The following is a 17,386-nucleotide window of genomic DNA, read 5'->3' as shown; positions in this document are numbered from 1 at the left end:
CACCAGACAAGTCCACGGAGCTGATTGGAGCAGGGCCCTGAGAGCAGGGGAAAAGGATCACCATCCTAGTATACCTGGGGCTAGCTGGTTCTCAGGGCACAAGTGTAAGAGACAGGGCCTCCTTTATGTCACAGGGGCATGTTCTCAAAGAAGACTGTAGGGACCCAACCCCATCCTTTTCCTCTTTTAATTATCTCTGACATTGTGTTCCAGTGTCAGGAAGCTTATTCCACCTGTGAATTGTTTCATACACATAATGGGGTAGAGACCCACAAAGCAAAATGAAGGGTAAACTATTTTATTTTAATGGTATTTATTAAACTGACTTAGACGAGGAGGTGTGATGGCAAACACTGTGACTTCCTAAAAAATAATAATAAATTGAGCTTCTCCTGGCCTCCTCCTAGACGCAGATCTTGAGACAAAAGCCCCAGAACAAATATTTATTGGGAAGCATGGTCCAGAGAGTAGGAGTAGGAGACAGCAGGATGAGGCACAGAAGGCTGGAAAACCAATATGAGGATGAGTTATGAAGTTGGACGAAGCTCCTGACCGAGGGTTCCTGGCTCTTTAAGAACTGCCTGAGAGACTATATGAAAGATGTTTCAGGACTGTCTGTCTGGAGAAGGGAAGGAAAACACGTATCCAGGAGCACTTAAGTAGCCTCTGCCTAAGATTTGCAACTTAAATGTTTACGGAGGTGGGCAATGCACCAGCCCATAAGGCTCAGAGCAACTATAGGGAAGATTCTGGAAACCTCTAACACACTGTGCACAGGATGGGGTCCCAGAGGGTTGTGAGAGGGACAGGTCATGCACAAACACACCAAGGTGGTAGCCAAGAGGTTTTCAGTAGTTCCCTCCCTGCTCCTTAGGACATTGGTAAATTGCTAGTCTCTTGGTAGCAACCCTCCTGTAGGAGGTGAATGGTGTCACAATACTTGTGGCCAACACTGTTCTACATTGAATTTACTTACAAGCACAGTCAACATTTGATAAGGATGTTACTTAGTTCAGGTACTAAGGTTATAATCACAGAACACATCTGAAAAGAGATTTTGTACTCCAAGCATCTAGTAGAATAAACTCAGCCCAACTTAACCCCTTGCACAAAAAATTAGAGTCCAAGGAATGAAGCCCTTTGTTCTAAACCCATGGTTAAAAAAACATTTCCACACTCATTTTCAAGACACCTTTGGATTCCTAGAAGTAACTCCATCTAGGTGAAGGCTTTTACATGCTTTTCATATTGACTGGGAACTCCTAGAAAAAAAAAAAAACAACTTCCTATAGTAATCTAGTACTGATTCTTTTGTGATCAAACTAGGCTGCATTGACCAGCAGAATCCTCTTTCATCTTTCACTGTGCAGGTCTCTACTGTTGAACAGTGGTCCCAGATCATAAACCTGCTGCTGGGGGGATGGCCACTGGCTACCCAGCAGTCCCGGAAGAGCCCGACCCACAGGGTTCCGGGGAAGAGGCAGACCGGCTGTCTCTAGCTGGGGAGTACTGGGACAGCGTCAGCCACCTCACTAGAGCTCAGAGACAGCCAGCAGATGAGCAGGAACCCCTTGTGGGCCCCTCACCACCACTGCCAGAGGCAATGAGATAAATGAACCGACTGGAAGTGGAGCACTTACTTGTAATGAATATTAGCATTTAAATAAAATTTGTAACAATCACGAGAGTTCTACACAGATACGAGAACTTTGAGATAATCTCAGCACTGTGAGACCCATCCTTTCTCATCACCCTTTCTCCTGCTCTGGGGCCCAAGCACATGCTAGGCAAGCTCCATATCACCATGCTCCAGCTGGAGCCCAAGAGTCTGTTAGCAGTGGTCTCAATAGATTAAGAGAAGGTTCTGGAAGCAAACAGTTCATGAGTCCTTTTATGTGTGTATATGTGCACATATTGTGCATGTGTGTGGGGGAGCAGAAGGCAGCCTCACATGCTGCTCCTCAGGAGCTTCCCACCTTGTTTTCCGAGGCAGGATGTCTCACTGGGACATGGGCTCATAGATTGGAGTCCGAGGATATTCCCAGTCTACCAGAACTGGGATTATAAATGTGGCCATTTTTTAATCATGGATTCTAAAGGTCATGCTCACTGAGTTCCATCTTTTCCCTCAAGTATTTTATAGACTGAGTCATCTTCTCAGACCAGTCCATGTGTTTTAAAAGACATTTTCTATAACAGTGTAACGTTATACTTATTGTATTTTATTGTGAGTTATTGGTAATCTCTTGCTGTGCCCAGTTGGTGAATCATCACACGTAAGTGTATTAGTTTGATTTCTGTTGCTGTGTGTGACAGATGATCTTAATTACCAACTTGACACACCCAGGAAGAAAGGACATCAATGAAAGAATCACCTCCGTTAGATTGGCCTATGGGCATATCTGTGTGGCATGGTCTTGACTGATGATTGGTTATAGAAGGGCCCAGCCCACTGTGGGCAATGCCACCCCCAAGAGAGCTGGGTTGCACAAGCCTAGGAAGCAGACCAGTAATCAGCATTCCTTCATGGTCTCTGCTTCAGTTCCTGCCTCCAGGTTCCTGCTGTGGCTTCACCGACGATGGACTCTGAGGTGTAAAGTTTACCCTTTTCTCACTGAGAAGCTGTAGTCATGGTCCTGTCCTAGCAACATAAAACAAACTAGAACATTGTGATAAACACCATGACCAAAAATCAACTTAAGGGAAGGAACTTTATGTGGCTTGCACTTCCTGATCACACATCATCATTTCATAGTCGGGGCAGTCGCTCTCGTAGGAACCGTGGTAAGAACCATGAAGAAAAGCGACCTACAGCCTGACTCAGCAACCTCGCCTGCATGACCCAGGGCCACCCACCTGGGGTCAGCACCACTTACAGTCAGTTTGGTCCTTCTGTATCAACTAGCATTTTAAAAAATGCCTCACAGACATGGCGCCAGGCCAATCTAATCTGGGCAATTCTTCACTTGAGGTCTCCTTTTCTCAGGAGTGTGTCAAGTGGACAGCTGAAGCTAACTATGACACATGTATGGGGAAATCCTGGTACATCCAGGATTTGGTATTGTTTAAGGCTTCGGTCATCCACTGGGGGTGCAGGACTTGGCATGTGCTCCATGTGGAGTAAGGGGGACTACTGTATCAATCATACTTTCTTACTCTATAGCCTCAATCTTCTCACTGCTGAAAACACAGAAACAATTTTTTCATGTGGTATAAAAAATAAACAAACAACAACAAACCTAAACAAAGCCCAGGGAAGGAGCTAAGCCTTCTATTGACAAGCTGATTTGCCCAGCTCTCCTCCAGCAGCTTCCCCACCTTCCAGGGGCTGAAGGGCTGGGACAAAGAGTGTGTGGTTACCCTGTCCCCAGCTGCAGAATGTTAACGGTGCCTCTTGGACAGAAACAATCCGTGCAGGACACTGCATGACCTGAGTTCATTGTAGGTTAGGTGACATCTGCAGCTGAGAAACATATTTGCCGGGTGTTCCTTTACAGGGAGTACCTGCTCATATTCACTCTGAAGAAGAAAAGTCACCAAGCTGCAGAATGTTTGATGAAAACATTCTGCAAAACAAGGAAGTTTACAATGTCTGTTTTATTCCACAAGCCCCTGCTGGTACCTGGAGTAGACCAGTTGCAGTCTGCCCTCACAGCACAAACAATACTCATTGGCTGAAGAAAAGTTTAACTATTCATCAACTCAACAAACATCAGGAAGCATGGTGGGTTAAGGCCCTGTGCCAGGGTGTGGTGATTCTTTCCATAACAGAATGGCTGGTTATAGCCTCAAAATATTTGCAAAGAAATGAGGAAGATGAGCCTGCATGTGTGGTGAACGCTACATCAAATAAGCACAAAGGAGCTACAGGGTCACTAAATAGAAGAACCTTACCTAGGCAAGGCAGCAGGGAAGGGTGTCTTACCTGAAGCCTGGAAAGGGGGCAGGAGATGAAGGGGGAGCTTACAGAGGAGTAAGATATAGTGGGTAGGGTGGGGGTGCAGGCAAGGGACCTGTGTGCAAAGAATCCCTCCTCACCTCGTAGCCCCTACTTAGGCACTCTTTCTCCTAGCAGCTAGTTTAAGACCTTCCTAGTGACTCTGTAACTGGTCAGCATCACCCCGAGTGCCAGCAAGCTGGTTACATGTGCACGGCACCTCCCATTAGGAGAGGATGTGAAGGCTAGAGCCCTTCCTTGATTGCCATGATTACCCATATCTGGCATGCAGGGCACAAAGTAGTGTCTGAAGGAATGCAGGGAGGAAAGGGGGCATGAGGAAAAGTGGGGACAGTGTGATGATGATCCAACTCTGGGTCCACACAGAAATGGAGACCATGACCACCAGTGGTCACAGCCTCTCTTCATTCCCATGTTAATTTAGACTCAAGTATCTGCCCAGGTACTGTAGACACAGAGTGACGAGGGTGCTGGTCTGTCTCCAGGGATCTTAGAGTCTAGGGTGGATACTCAACAGAGGGATAGATCTTCCACCCTTGTGCTCATATATGAAATGGGATGGATTAGCGGATTTTGCTTTTCAGTGTTAGGTATAAAACTGAGGGAGCCTTGTACATTCTTCCACTGCCTAAATTTCATTTTTGCTTTTCTCCCCTAGCCCGTGTGTGTGTGTGTGTGTGTGTGTGTGTGTGTGTGTGTGTGTGTGTGCCTGCACTTGTGGGGGACAGAGGGTAACACTAGGAACTGCTCCTTGCCCTCCGCCTTGTTTGAAACAGGATCTATGTTCTCCAGGCTAGCTGGCCCTCAGCCTCGGAGCCTCCTCTGCCTCCCATCTCAGCACAGGAGCACACGGATGCTGCCATGTCCAGGTTTTGCTTGGGTTGCAGGGTTTTACACTCAGACCTCATAACAGTGCTTCAGGTGTTTTCACCCTGAGCCTCTCCTCAGCCCCCAGGATACTTTATTTGTGTGATTCGAATGAACGGGTTTCACTGTGCCATTTTCGGCATATGTATCATAGTCTTTGATCTCATTTACCCTGCTTGCTTTCTGTTCCCACTCACTTATCAAATACTCCCCCTGTTTTTAAGTATTTTTTAAGGAAGTTTTTTTTTTTAAATGTAGCATGGCATGGCAGTGGTGGAGCATATCTTTAATCCTAGTGCTGGGGAGGCAGAAACAGGAGGATCTCTGTGAGTTTGAGGCCAGCCTGGTCTACAAAGTGAGTTCCAGGCCAGGCTGCACAGCTACACAGAAAAACCCTATCTTGAAATAAACAGAATATGCAACAAAGCCTGTTATGCTGGTATGGAGGTCTGCTGTATCCAAGCGTGGTATAAAGCTGGGTCCTATGGTCCAGGGCTTTGCCTTGTTTGAGGAATCCCCAGTGCTTTCCACTGTGGCTAGACTAACTTACATTCCCACCAGCAGTATGCAAGTGTCCTCCATCCTAACCAGCATTTGTTGCTATTTGGTATTTTGACAAAACCTTTCTGACTGGGGTGAGATAGGAGTAAAAGAGCTTTTAAATTGTATTTCCCAGCTTTCCAATTTGATGCCAATTGACCAGACAGAAGTTTAGCTTTGACCACAAATGCTCTCTTTACAACTACCAGGCCAAGGACCTGCACTTGAAGGATCAGAAGGGGCTCTCTGGCCTCTACTTTTCTGCCCATTCCTTTGTTCTTTCCCACAGTCTATTTCCTAGAGCAGAAGGGGCTGTCCCCACAGCCATCCCAGCCTCCTTAGCAGAACAAGACTTTTCCCAGCTAAGATGTTTCCTAGTTGGCAGCATGTTTGCTCAGGGGTCTGGCTCACTTACTCTACCCCCACCACGACGTCATTCTGCTCAAGAGAGTAAGCCGGCCCCGCCTTCTCAGCTGCTCTTCCCCGAGTGGAGTGCCAGCAGCGGGCAGTCTTCTGCTGCGGGTGGGGGCAGCTCCTGGAACCCCAGGACAGCATTCAGCAAGGGGCTCTGGTGAAATTAGAACCGGTGCTCTAAATTAAGAGGAGCAGATGTCCCTGTTTTGCTCGCGAGGCCTGGGTGGCCTGCTGTTCAGAGTAGAGTAGTAGAGACACTGACCTCGGGGGCTGCTGTCAATCTCAGCGTGCAGATGGCCAGCAAGGAGCCCGGAGCCGCTCTGCATTAGAAATGCGGTGGCGGGGAGATCTCAGGCTGCAGAGAGCTGTCTGGAGCGGGGGCGGCCAGCAGGCTGGGGAGCCGGAGGGCAGGAGAGAAAGGCCGCTGCGTGCACAATGGAGCCCCGCCGCGGCCCCTCGGAGGACAATGGGGTCCTCGGGGACCCGCGGTAGGCTGCACCGGCCAGCCCGCGCTCCAGCTGCCTCTTCAGAACAAGGCAGTGCAAATACGCACACTCGACTCTAAATCCTCTTAGGCACTCTCCGTGTGAACCAGAAGAGGGGTGGCTTTACAATCCCGAACAATCCGAAGCCTGAAGAGGCCTAGAAACCACAGTGCCAAGGACAGGATCTGCAGCACGCATGCAAATGCATTCTCTAGACCACCAGAAAGGCTTTCTGCCTCGCGGTGACCACTGCAGGAAACACAGTGCTGTAAACATTACAATCTGGCCCTCCGGTGCCACATGGTGTCCCCAAACATACAAGGATGTTTCCCCCTGTAAGAAACTTCCCATTAAATGCTCAGAAAAGCCAGCTGAGCTGCGCAACCATTAGTCACTCAGGTATTTACGCTGTTTTTCCTATTTCCTTTCTGTCTTGGCCTCCGCGGTCAGTGGTATAAAATTCCTGGGAACTCCCACCTAAATATCAGTTTCCTGTTTATCTGTTGAGCAGCTTTAACATTAGACTTCAAAAGCAGTTGATCCAAACTGAGGTGGAGGAGGAGGAGGAGGAGGAGGAGGAGGAGGAGGAGGAGGAGGAGGAGGAGGAGGAGGAGGAGGAGGAGGAGGAGGAGGAAGAGATGGGGGCGGAGGAGTGAGCAGGTCAAGGGTGCAAGTTCAAATTGCTTATGTCAAAATCAGAGGAGAAAGTAAAATTGAAATGTAACCTAAGGCCTAAGATTTTGGCTCAGTTTCCCATGGCCCCGTGTCTGCAGGCACCCATAAACCACATTCAGTAAAGTATGAGCACTCTCATCTGTAACCCGCTCAAACGTGGCATGACGCTCAGTTGCTATCAAAGGTTAAAATTACTACTACCCTAGCACGACCTGTATGCTCCTATGTGCGTGACTTGCGCCTCTTCATGGCTGCTTTCTTGTGAGCAAAACATTTCATTTTATAGCCACCTGAAGGGCAGCCTCCCTGATCTGTGTGTGTGTAGGGGGGGGGGGCACTGGAGGTTGCTTCTTACAGCCATCTTCTGACATTGAATTTTCTGTATTGTTTCCACAGAGGAGACTGCTGTTCTGGGACGGAATCCTTAGAGATAAGAATGCCCCGTCGTGGAAAGCAGCAGCAGCCCATGGCTGTCTTGTATCTTGATGAAAGTTTTCTGTCTGTAAAACTGAAATCTGTCTCCACTTATAGAGTCATACAGAATAAATCTAATTTCTCTTCCATATGACATTATCCTTCAAATATTTGGAGACAGTTCCATTGTCGCTGCAGCTCCTCCCGAGCTCCTGCAGCTGTTTCCCTCGCATCTGTCTGTCCTCAGCGGAGTTATCCAGAGATGATCTAGTCCTTCAGGTCATGCCAGTACTCAGTTTCCTGGCAAAGGAGAAGTAGGTAGGTTCACCACAGACTAGTTAGTCACTCAGGCAGAACACTCAAGTTTGATTTTCTACCCTGAGTCAGGAGGAACAGACCCAGCCACATACCATAGAAAATAAGAAGAAAACCCTGCCCTGTGCTACTAGCCTTCGCGGTCTTCAGTTTTGTCCTCACAAACCTCTGTTGAATAGGTACTATTATTATTCCCTTTTATAATCTGAGGTCAACTGACCCACGCAAGGGCGCACAGCCATAGGCAGCAGCCCGCTCTCTAATGTGCTTCAAGTCTCTGTAATAAAAGCTGCCGCCATGGAGTTCAGCGGCCAAACCCGAGGTCCCGAATTTGCTTTTCAGCATATTCGACAATGCACAGCTTTAGTTAAAACCAGACTGTGTGTAGATCATGTTTATGTAGCTACAAGGACTTTTGAAATACAAGTTAAGAACTTTAGGGAGGGAAAAAAAGTACTTTTTGGAAGCAAATGAAACAAAAATTCCCAGTTTAAGCCAAAAGTCCTCCTGAACACGCTTTTCTTCCAATGCCATTACTTAACAACAAAGTGTTATATTACCCTTGAGTTTCCTGCCTGGGCTGAGGGCAGGCCAGGCCCTTGGTGCTATTTCAGTTTTTCCAAGTATTTCAGCCCTATCACAGCAGGGCCACCGCCCTGCTTCAGTCTGTCCCCTGGTGTGTCAGTTAGAGAATATATTTCCCATGCATATATTGTAATTTTTTCCCAGTGCTTCTCAGCCTGCCAGAACAAAAATAAAACCACAACAAGAAGATTTAGATCAGCTCGCTGGTCACACTGCTGCTCTTTTGCTGTTCGGGAGGGTGGGACATCAACCACTCCCAACTGTCACTTGTACATTCCTTCTCAGGATAAAGGAGCATTGGTGTGTGCCTCTGCCAAAGGGTCTCCTGTCCTGGAAAGGTCAGAGTCCTTTCCTCCAGGAGCACACTCCACGAAGGGCACAGCGAATGGATGGGGCTGGTTCTGAGAAGGACCTCACTCTGCTGTGCACCGCCACACGCTGCCCAGGGAGCTCTGCCTTAGCAAGGGTGCTTAGTTGCTGAGTTTTTTTCTTATTTGCAAATGGTTCCTGGGAGACCCCTGACGTCACTCCCTTTATTTCCTACAGAAGCCTTATCCTGGGCTGGGGAGTTGGCTTAGTCGATAAAGCACTGGCCATGTGTGGTGAGGACCTAAGTTCCAACCTCCAGAACCCACAGAAGTGGGATGCAGTAGTGCACATCTGTAACCCTGGAGTCCCTATAGGGGGATGGCGCATGGAGATGGAAACTCTGCAAGTTTTGGGGCCTGTTAGGTTTACATACTCAGCAGCGAATAATGGAAAAGGGACCCCATTTCAAACAATGTGGAAGATAAATACTGACACAGGGGTTGTCTGCTGACCTCTACACACAAGTTGTGGTACACAGGCACCCAAACACACACACACACACACACACACACACACACACACACACACACACCACACACACACACACACACACCCCACACATCCACACACACCTCACACATCCACACACACACACACACACCACACACGCACACCACACATCCACACACACACCACACACACACACATACACATCACACATACACACACACACACCCTACCTCATGCCTTTCTATTTGCATGTTTGTTTATGGCTCACTCTCCTTACTACTTGTGTGTAAGTCAGGTGACCTCATGTCTCTTGTTTATGACATGAGACATAGTAGGACCTCAGGAATGCACTTTGAGTGAATGAATATTTCTTTTGTGCATACATATTTTACTCTTGTATTCTTATCTCCCTGAAATAAATATTTGGAATAGCTAACTTCATAAAGGCAGAAAATAGAATAGTGCTTGGCAGGAATTAGGCAGAGGTCAGAGCCCGGGGACTTTGTGTTTAATGGGGACTGAAATTCAGCTGGGGGAGGTGATGACAATTCTGGAGATGGATGGCGGTGATGGTTGAGCAGCACTCAGTCGACCTGATGCCACTGAACTGCACCCTCCAGGCGAGGAGCATCTTAATGGACTTGTATTCTACCATGGAAAAGCGGAACTGTTGGTTGATTCAGAACGGGTGTAGGGGTGTAATTGTAGGTATATGCACACACTTGGAGACCGGAATAAAGCTGTGTACACCTACCTGCTGAAAGAGCCAGTTTTAGAATACAGTTATAAGTTTCGCCTCCCTAAAAGTGCGCATGTAAACTCTGAGTCAGACTTGTTGGGCGAGGGGCTTATGCATGCACCTAAGCCATGCTGCTTGCTATTCCCAAGCTTGGCAGCTTACATCCCAACTATCGCTCACTTTTCAAAATAATCAGCATGTTTTCTTTATTTTTGTACATGGGCATGATATACAAACACACACTTGATTATTTTGTTTGTATATTTATTATTGAGAGTTAATATCTTTTAATATACTTATTGTCCTTTTGTAAATACCTTCTTTATAAAAAATATTTCCTATTTCTATGAGGCTGTTTCTTTATATAGATTTGTATGAGTTTTGTGTGTAATAACGGAATAAACTCCTGACACATCTTCTTGTTTGGAAATATCACTGCGGGGGCTGGGAGAAGAGGAGGGCGGTGAGAGACAGAACTACACAGCAGCAGGCGGCTCTGAGAAGGGCAGCTGGCTCTCTCCTGTAGGCCAGCACAGGAGTCCCATGCTGCGTCCCCACTCATGGCACCGGTAAGCGCTTAGTGGACATGGAGTCACATGTTGGAACTCAGAAACGGGCAAGACAGGCATCATCCTTAGCTTGGAGACTAGAGTCCGACAGAGGAAAAGGGCAAACACCTTCAGTTATAGACTGACCCATGCGGCTAGTGGTGTCCAGCTCCAAGAGAGTCGAGCACTGGGCAAGTGTGGAAGTCCTCACCAGATCCAGTCAGTGCCAAGAAGAGCTCGCTGAGCACCTTGCTCCAGCTGCTGACATGAGCCCCTCTCATCGTATAAATATTTGGAAATGTTTCTGCCACTTCCTCCTACATTTCAAGTTTCCTCAACAGCACAGAGAAAAGCACATCACAGGGCAGTGAGGCACTGAAGCTTAAGGCGTATGTTGCTATTCCTGCCAGCCATGTTTGCCTCTCTTGGGCCCTTAGACCCCTTTCACTTGATTGCTGTTAGACTTGAATTAATTCTGTCTGGCCCTAGGCCCATGCTCATCTGCATGGCTGTTCTATATACAGATCTGAGTCTTGAAGACAGCAGGCCAGCCTGAATTCAGAAACCAATTCACATCCATCAAGAGCCCCCAGCTCACAGGAAAGGGGTAATGAAAACTCCATGAGCTGGAATCGTGACGCGCCAGGGTTGCCCCATGGTCATGCTGATGGGCGAGCCACTCCATCATCCTTATGTTTCACATGTCAAACACTTGCGGGATTCCATTTTGGACTTTGGACATGTAATTATGGTTCTCATTGTTTCCGTAGCCATAGTCAAGCCTCAGATTATATAATTAATTGAGAGTTACATGCAGTGCTTGGCTTGGTTTATACTTTCATCTTCGACGTTTGACACAAATCCTTGTTTCACTCAGTGACACAAGTAGTGCCCAGCCACACTTGTCAGTAAAATAGCATTAGTCTAGTCATATTCAACCACTGCTCTGGACAAGTAACTGAAGCGATTGGCTTTAAAATCTATTAGATAAAAGCCCAGTATCTCCTTCTACTTTCTGTACATGTTCCCTAATTCTGTCAGTCTTGAACAATCGTATTTTTTTACCTACTAACTGATTAGTTAAGTCAACCTTATTTAATTCAATCAATCAATACACAGAAAGTCTGTTCATTTATTCGGTAATAATTTATATTTATTATAAATATTCTGTATGTATTTATAATTTAAATCTGTATCTATATTATTTATATTTGATATATAATATGAATGTACATTTTCATCTTTCTACTAATAAATTAGTTTATTTATATTCTATATGATGAACAATGCTTAGTATGAAATAGAAAATCTGCTTTCTGACCTCAGAATCATACATACAACCTGGCTGGTAATTACTTTGAGGCACGCACCATCAGGTAGTTATACCGATTAAATCAGCTGGAGAGCACTCAAAAGTCACATGTGCCTGCCTCCTCCAGGCCCAAATCCTCAGATTCAGAGGAAAGTAGCATGTAGACCACCACCAACAAAAATGTACCAATTCTGATAAGATCATTATGAGGCACTGTTCTGGGGTCTTCCTAAGAACTTGGGTCCTTTGTGCTGGCCATCACAGCTCTGGGCCCCTCTTCTGCCAAGGCAACAGTAGTTCTGGGCTCATGCCAAAGACCACCTGCTCACCTCTAAAGAACTGGCTCTTAGGCCTCCCTGGCCCTCCTCCCATGTCAGCTGCTAGCAGATGCATCTTTACAGCCCTCTCTGAGCGCTTGTCTGGGTACTTGCACTCAAAAGCTACCTTGTTTCTTCACTGGCTTCTAAACTGTAGGTCTGTCGCCACAGTTACACCTCATGCCTGTGACTTCCCTTCTGTGAAGACCTCCAAATAGACTCTCAGTGTACAGAGGGTAGGGAGCCCTGAGCACCTTAGATGAGCTTGGTCATCTTGGGTGTGTGTGGTTGACAAAGCAGTCAGAGAAGTGTGCTCATAGGGTGTGTTGAATCCTAGAAGGGGAGATGGGTAAGAGTCTAGACAGAGAGAGCAAATGCGGGCTGGTGCCCCAGAGGAAGAACCACCCTTCACCACCTATTGCAGGAGGAGGTTTCAGTTGGTGTGTGAGTTGTGGCAGGAGGAGTTGTCACCAAGTATCCTCAAGTATGAGAAAGACATAGCCGAGAAGTCTAGGCCGCCCTGTGCCTGCCTGTCCATCCTGATCACCAGGTGACCCACCCTGCTTGGCTCGGCCAATGGAGAGTGATTGAGCTCTAGTGAGCCACGCAGGCATCTGTAGAAGTGTCATCAGAAGAGCATTTGAGAGACAAGGACTGGCTCGCCTCATACAGTGCCTGTTACCAACTTGTGGATTTTGGTTTTTTTCAATCTAAATGTCACGCCTGATTACTTCAGGTATGATAGTCTTCCTGGATATGATTGATAGAGATGACAAGACAGAGGAGAAATTTTTCAATATTTGATGATGGGTAACATTTGGCTCAACCAATTCAGGTTTAGTTACAGTAAGTCTCTTGAACTGATATGATTCATGAAGTTTTCTAAATTAACAGGTTTTATACGTACATATAAGACTGGGAACGAGGAATAGTTAGTTTTATAATTTTAGTTTTTCCTACTTAGGGCTGTTTTTTGCTTCTTGGCTTTGATTAGAACCCTTTTTTGTCATTTGCCCCTTCCTGTTGATTCAGCTTTTACTTCCCCATAAGCTGATCCAGCCTCACTCTCCCTGCCTGCCGTACTCCTCTCACGATCCTCTGGAACACACGTGCAGTAGAGATGGATGGCCACAATGGGGTTCTCGTCCCTCAACTTCTCCTAGCTATATAAAGATGGTATTGAGGTGGTAACGGCTATGGTGGCGTTAGACCTACATCTCAAGAGACACAGAACAAGCAGCGAGGAGACTCCCACAGAAGTGGCTGCTGCAAAACTCTGGAGTCCAGAGAGCAAGGCAGGTGTAACGCTCTAAGCAGGGAATTAATGGAGGGAATACGGGGGTGGGGGGGTAGGGGTCAACAGGCAGCTCTCTGGGCAGTCCTGGTCCAAGTGCTCTGATTGGCTGTGAAGGATTTGGCCACTCCGTGTGACACTCTCCCCATGCTCCCAGAGCACAGAACCTCAGGCACTTTCCAGGGCTTGCTGCCAAGCAGGGAGTGAGAGTCTTGTTCTTTTAGGGAGGACAGGTTGCCACATTCTGTTTACTTCTCTTCCTCTTGACTTGGAAGCAGAAGTTGATTGGACTGTGCCTGATCAGGGAGACACACAGCGTCATAGCTCATCTCTGGTTCAGACCATTCTCACTGGAGACATCCATCTGAGCCCCCAGAGAGGTCTGCAGAACCCGTCTAAAAATAGATGAGCAGAGAAGTACAGACTCAGGAATACACGCTCCTCCCAGGCTCCAGGAAAGCAGCTATATCAGTTCAGCCTTCCTCCCAGTCAAGCTGGGAAAGGAGAGGAGGAAGTGGGGAGGCAGGATGTGGTGGATGGGCTGTGTGCTGCTGGAGGGCAGAGGCCCAGAGCAAAACTCTTCCTAACGATTTTGTTATGGCTAAGCTGAACAAACACACACACACACACACACACACACACACACACACACACACACACGGGGTGGGGAAGACAGCTGTAAATATCCAGAGGAATCTTGCGGTTTGGGATGACTCTTCCATGGGGCAGACACCTGCTCTGGAGGTGGGGTCTTCAAAGATGTACAACCATGCCCACGACCACAAGAAACACAGTACTTACCGTGTAACTTTATGATTGAGCAGACAAAATCCAGAGTTCCAGCCTGTTTCTGATGATTCCCCCATGACCTGGGCAAGTGGACATGTGACTTGTCTGCCTTCTATGCCAGTGTCCTTTCTGCCTGCTTATCTAGCAGGTCTGCTACTGTTAGTTGGACCAGCTCTGTTTCAGGATACAAGGTACTGGAATCCCAGCAGGAGTCGATCTTGGTCCAGTGGGCTCTGTGAAAGAAAAGATATAGTCTCCTTGCTTCTGATTATTTCCTGGAGTGTGTGATTGGATGAGGATGGGTGGGTGGTGAGAGATTAAAGCTAATCCAAGGAAGAGATGACAACATAATCCCTTCTGGATACCCAGGGCTGTCCTTTACATTTGGAAAAGCTTGCAGAGATGCTCCACCTCTTCAGATGCTTGGCCATGCAGCGCAGATCGCGGGCATATCTTTCCTGCTCTCTGAAAAACTCACCCACTGTTTTGGAGTGAGACAGGATTGGTGGACACAGAGGAGGACAGAATTGTTTTATTTGAGTGGCTATAGATGCCAGGCCAAGTGGCATGTGGAGTGGAATTCCAGCCTGGAAGTGGTTCTCCAGACTACCAAAGGAAGCCCAGAGGTAGGATGACATATGGGTAAAACTCACCTGAAGTCACATTGCTGAGGTTCATGTCTTAGAACTGTCACTTGCAAACAGCATAATATTAGGTAAATTCATCTCTTTGCAGCTCACTTTCCTCTCTACAATGCGACTGGGGGTGATTTTGTTGCTCGTGGGCCTGTGTGGATCTAACGAACATTATAACATTCAGGCCCTTGGAAGGTACTCAGTCAGTGTCAGCTTCTCCTCTATAGACCAAAAAGTCTCTTGTCCTGGCTAACACCTTAATTCATCTGGACAGGTGAAATAGGCATTGAACCACGTGTGCATACATTCAAAGATTTTAGGCGGAAAAGGAAAGGCACAAATCACTGTCTATGAAACAACCTAAGTTTGCCTTTGGGGAACATATTTGGAGGTGAGTATGTGCAATTTGGAGCACATTTACTTATAGCCATAGCTCTACCCCGAGTAGAAAAGCAATCCCTGTGAGGTAGTGAAGCCATGAATTAGATCGAGCCATTCCTTGACCCTCCTCCTTTTTATTTCACGAAGCTTTTTGCAGTTACTTAATTTAGTGCTGAGGACTTGAAGTGTTATGGAATACATTTGCATATGGTGATGGATGGGGCTTGCTTCTGACAGCCCAGAGCTATGCTCTGCCAGCATTTTTATTACCCCTGAATTTTAGCAAGCAGCAAACCCTCACAGGTCACAGGGATGTGAGCACTCCTCTCAGGTTGCAGAGAGATTAGGTGGCCAGTTTAAAACTGTCCACCAAGACTAGGGAGAAGGCTAAAAGGTTAAAATTCTTCCTGCCCAACCTGAGGACCAGAATTGGGAACCCTCAGAAATCCACAAAAATGCCAGATGGCCATGGTAGCTTGCCTGTATTTCCAACCTCAGAAGGTGGACATGGGGTCCTCAGATGTCGAGGAAGACTAGAGTGTATCAGTGAGCTCTGGGTTTAAGAGACCCTGCCTCATTGAATACAGTTTAAAAGCCATTAAAGATAATTCTTTAATCTTGGGGTTGCAGACACACACACACACACACACACACACGTGCAGACACACACATGTGTGTGGACACACACACATTCACACAGAAAATCACTGCTTAGAAATCAGGGGCAGGCAAACTGAGTTACTATTAAGCCACCATTCTTTTACTAAGAGGTAAAATGAAGGAGCTGGCCATCTTCTGCCCATGTGTTTTTAATTAGAAACAGGGGCCATCAGGACTTATGAAAAACAATAAAACTTTGCTAGCCCAATTAAAAATCTCTGTCACTACAAGTCTGTGATTGAGCTTCTGGAGGACAAAGCATGTGGTAAATATTGTGACTTAGCTGTCCAGTGGCATGGCTGCCAAGAGAGTGAGTCCCTGGGGACCTCAAACCGCCTGAGGGGAGCGGGGCAGACCAGGGCAGTGGCCTTAATCCCCTTTGCTGTAACTTTGGGCATTGACAGTCTTTTTGCACCATCCTCCTGGGGAGAAAACTGCACCCCCTATCTTCCACATTTCAACTGCTACTTGCTCCCCACCAAACTGAAATCCAAGTGTCCTGGGTCAAGTGAAACCACGCCTAGACCTCAGAAATGCTTGCTCGCCAAAGACCATTTTTCCTGACTTGTCATTTGGTCAGTTATCACTGGGTTTAGGTTCTGGGTCGTCCAAGCTCCTCTGGGAACTTGGTAACTTCCATGGTTTCGGTTTCCGGAGTTTTCTGCTTGCCTAGGAGTTCCAAGGAAGCTGCGTTGACTGAAGAAGTGGAGGCAGCAATCCAGCTGCAGAGGTGGTCAGCACCGCAGGGAAGGCAGAGCTTAGCTTCGGAGTCTTCCTTTTCTTTTAAACTGAGGGTGGCCAGGAGCTGGCCAGAGTTGAGGTGGCTGCCTCTAACACCAGCTAAGAAAGATGCTCATCTGAAATGTTCACATATTGGATACTGATTTATACTATTTTTGTAGGTGCCGTTAGCTCTCCCTTTTCATCTTTGGGATGCCAGCATCATTAAGTCTCATGTAGCAGCCTCCCTAAGGGCCCAAGCCGGTGCCACTTGGTGGTATTAAGTCTCTGACTGCATGCTTTGCTGCACTCCTCTAATTTGAAGAATGCAAACTAGTTTCTCCCTTTGCAGCCATCCCCTGCAATTTGGTTGAAAAGTTGAGCACAGTTCGCAGCAAGAGGATAGACACCTTCAAAAAGAAATGGAGATTGCTCAAATGAACAATTTCCACTTATAGCCCTCCTGGGAGGAGGGGAGAATAAACACAGAAGCATCTGCCAGGGGGGACGGGTAAGGTGTAGCCTTGGTTCCTCAGATTTCTCTGCTCTTATTTTGGGAGGCAGATGGGAAGGAGGTTGAGGCACACAGAGACTAACACATGAAACACCTAGTCCAACACACCATGGGGATGGCTGATATGGAAGAGAGGAGCAGGTCAGTTATCTGCTAGAACAAGACAGGGAGAGGCCTTCTGATAATGGAACTGGTTCTAGCAGTCTAAGGCTAACCAGAGGACCCCACTAACTTGTGCTCTACAAAACTAACAAACAAGAAGGCACAGCTGGGTCTTCAAATGAGCAGGAATCTTTCCAATAAACAATGTTTTCATTTATTCATTTGAGATGTTCATACATATATGCAGTGGGTTTTTTTGGCACATTTACTCCTAATCTCTCTCAATACCTCCAGCACCCCCTT

At 47.0% G+C, this 17,386-nt stretch overlaps 1 long non-coding RNA gene across 1 annotated transcript in view; it reads right to left on the bottom strand.

The window, feature by feature from the left end:
- LOC146891891 (uncharacterized) overlaps positions 1 to 6,494 on the bottom strand; it is a 35,293-nt gene extending 28,799 nt beyond the window's left edge. Inside the window, exon 1 of the long non-coding RNA XR_015005006.2 lies at positions 6,042 to 6,494. This is a non-coding gene — a long non-coding RNA (uncharacterized LOC146891891). The remainder of the gene's footprint in view (positions 1 to 6,041) is intronic.
- Positions 6,495 to 17,386: the final 10,892 nt, after the last annotated feature.

Source organism: Myodes glareolus, chromosome 14 (genome assembly GCF_982192425.1).
Source record: "Myodes glareolus chromosome 14, mMyoGla1.1, whole genome shotgun sequence".
NCBI classification, from domain to species: Eukaryota; Metazoa; Chordata; class Mammalia; order Rodentia; family Cricetidae; genus Myodes; species Myodes glareolus.
The sequence above is the reverse complement of the archived record's forward strand: the minus strand, read 5'-3'. Positions and strand labels throughout refer to the sequence as shown.